Source organism: Idiotropiscis lumnitzeri, chromosome 9 (assembly GCF_059441095.1).
Source record: "Idiotropiscis lumnitzeri isolate Australia: NSW breed Sydney's pygmy pipehorse chromosome 9, RoL_Ilum_1.0, whole genome shotgun sequence".
Lineage (NCBI taxonomy): Eukaryota > Metazoa > Chordata > Actinopteri > Syngnathiformes > Syngnathidae > Idiotropiscis > Idiotropiscis lumnitzeri.
In genome coordinates this window covers 22,603,985-22,607,003 of record NC_142399.1, presented here as the reverse complement: position 1 = coordinate 22,607,003, position 3,019 = coordinate 22,603,985, and the positions used below count along the sequence as shown (strand labels likewise).

Below are 3,019 nucleotides of genomic sequence, written 5' to 3'. Positions count from 1 at the left end.
AAAGGTCTGCTCAGTTGTGAGTGAAGGTACCGAAGGACTCTCCTGCCTCAACGTAGAGTGATCGCCGACGACGATGCTTACGCAGACTTTGAGAAGCTGGGATGGTGGTTTTAGTACTTTTTAGTCAGCCACCTCTCACGAAGTGCAGTGCTTTTATCTTATGTGTGAGTTTGACGTGCCTTTCTTTTTTTTCATTTTAGTTTGGTGTGCAGTCTCCCTAGATCAGTGTTAGACCGTGTGGCCATTCCCTTTTCCAAGGGGAGTCCAAATCCCACCCGACCTTTGGGCCCTGTAACCGCATAGCTGACTTCCCCCTCTTTTATCATTTTTTTTTTTATTGCAGCCTAGGGCTGGGCGATATGACCTCAAATCAATATCGCGAGAAATTGAGCAATTTTACCTCGATAACGATAAATGCACGATAAATTTCCCCCGTGGACTAAAATCAACATAAATGCTTTTTATTGACCAACTGGTACACATTACTTTCAATGAAAAATAAAAGTACAAAAATCATTTGAATAAACATTCCAAATAGCTTGCTTTGCATGACTTGAACAATGTCACAAAGAAAAAGGGTCCCTCTTGCAAAATCCTTTTCTGCAAATAGATTGCGCCAAGATGCTCGCATGATGTAAATAAAGCCAAATGAAAAAAAATGCTAAGTAAAATGAAAGAAAATGTCAATGCAGGCCAAATAAACAAGTGTGCATCATCGGGGAAAATGTGCCGTCTCGAGTACTCTGGTGCGCGGTCGCCACTTGTCGTCTATGTAATGCACAGTCAGGCTCAAACAGGGATCCATGTTGCGACCCGACCACAAGTCGGATGTAGATACAAAATGCTTGACATGTCTAAACTCCCGGCCCGATGTAGTCCATATCGGGAAACACGGCTTTCGTGAAGCGTTTAAATCCTGTGCGCACCACAGTAACTAGAGGAGCTCTATCTTTAGCTATGTGCTAGGCTATCGCATCCACCTCTGAGACGTTCTCTCGTATGGTGTCGCCTCCGTTAATGGGCTGTTGTCACTTGTCGAACCTTGCTTCTCACTTTGAACTTTCAGCACAGCATGGTTGTGTTGTGGGTGGTGAAAAAGCTTCTGGATTTGAATCCCAGCTACGACAGCGACGTCTGTTTTCTTTCTCGAGCAGACTGGTAGAGTCACGTGACTAGAGGCGCTGTTGCGGTCTTAAAGGGGCATGAACATTGCCGCAGACAGAAAAGGCTTTTCTTTTTTTTTTAACACCGAATTTACCGACATGGGCAAAATGATTTCAGTCATTGTAATAAATTTCGGTAACGGTAAATTTTCGGTTTATCGCCCAGCCCTATTGCAGCCTGTCAAATAAAACAGCGTTTTATCGTAAAACCTTCGTCATCTTGCTGTGTCCCAAGGGTACAACGCAAAACCTGCCTCATTTTACAACTATACAAAATCTCCTCAAGATATAAACAGGACATCATATAATTCGGCCATTTATGATAGCTAGGAGGCATGGTAGACTTCCATTCTCTCAAGACAACTCTTTGCAATAACCATGACACGCGCACACAACATTGCCACACGATATCAATTTGCTACTCTGAACAGCAATACACAGAAACATTCTTTAGATCTTTCAAACTTAAATCAGTGATCCCTTTTGGATATCTCCCCTTTAAATACAATTTATGCAGAACACACCAACCAACAAATATTGTTCAACTATTCAACACCATTTTAGATACTCAATCGTATCCCGAAATAGACAAATTGTGCCAACACTCAAACATGAACATTTTGTATCACTACAGCCCCTTTTTTTCATTTGTCTTTTCTTCCACTTTTTTTTAATTCCTCCCCAAAGGCCATTTGTCAGGTGTTTCTTTCCCCCTCAGAGTCCAAAACTGGACACCTACGCCTACAGGTTAAGTCTCATGACAGGCTTGCTGACACATCCAGATCTCGTGATTATCGGTAGTGGTGTATGATAGAGTATCGGGTTAGCGATTTCACTTGGTTCGGGGGGTGCTGTCTCTGGAGTGGTGACATTTGTGGATTGGAAATAATATCCTTTACACTCAGAGGGGGTGGTTGGACAGTCATTGTCGGGTGAGGAGTTGGACCCGCTTGGAGATGATGTCATGTTCTGTATTGGTTGGTTTTGGTTTAGTATTTAGTTTCACGTGTTGGCCTTATGTTCCTCTGTCTTCTGTCTCGTCAAGTCTATTGTGTCCACATGTGTCCGTTTACCCAAGCCCTTGTGTCAACCAATCAGGTCCTTCCAACCCTCTGTGTCTTGTCCAGGTGCTCCTCGTTGTCTCATTACTTTGTTTGTATTAAGTTTCCTGGTTGCTTTCATTTCTTGTTGGTCCATTGTCGCTTATCGCTGTTGTTGTCGTCGCTGTCTGTGTCAGTTGTCCTTTTTAGTGTTCCCTGTCAGTGTGCAGGTCGGCGTCCTTCCTGCCGGTCTCGTCTAGTTTAGATCAGTCAGGTCATGGTTTTTGTTGCTTCTAGTTGTTTTGTACTTTTATGTTCTTTTTTATTAAATTTCTATTAAGTTTCCCCTGCCTCGCTTCCCTGCATTTGGGTCCTCCTCTACCACCACCCTCAACGTGACAGATGGGAGTCTGTTTCTACGCAGTACTGTTCCACCATCCACATCGACGAGGTAAGATTGTGGTCTGACAGCTTCCTACAGGTCGACTCTTGGCGACTTCCTTCTCGTAGGTAGGTGTCTGGCTCCGTGTCGACGATTGTAGTAAAAAGCTTGCTTTGCCTTCTTCTTTGCATAATTGTTTGACAGCCAGTCTGTTGGTCCATTTGGGTTTATAGGTTTGTCTCTTAAGTAGACAGCATTGTTATTATGATCCTAACTATTAGCTTTTCCGCAGGGCTGAGGCCTGTGGAGGTGCAAGGAGTTGACCGATAGGATATGTGTGCCAACAATGGGTCCTTTTGCCTGAAAATCCCCTGTGATCTGCACTGCTCGCTCTGCATGGCCGTTACCCTGAGGGTGATGAAGAGTGGATGTGA

General features: G+C 43.9%; 1 protein-coding gene across 3 annotated transcripts in view; it reads left to right on the top strand.

The window, feature by feature from the left end:
- The first annotated feature begins 2,359 nt into the window (after positions 1-2,359).
- The window catches only part of aprt (adenine phosphoribosyltransferase), a 157,518-nt gene continuing 156,858 nt past the window's right edge, over positions 2,360-3,019 (top strand). For all 3 annotated transcript variants that reach the window (XM_088304136.1, XM_088304132.1, XM_088304137.1), the window contains exons 1-2: positions 2,360-2,654; positions 2,878-3,019. The exon at positions 2,878-3,019 is cut by the window's right edge and continues 118 nt beyond it. The gene's annotated coding sequence lies outside the window, so the exon portion shown is untranslated. The remainder of the gene's footprint in view (positions 2,655-2,877) is intronic.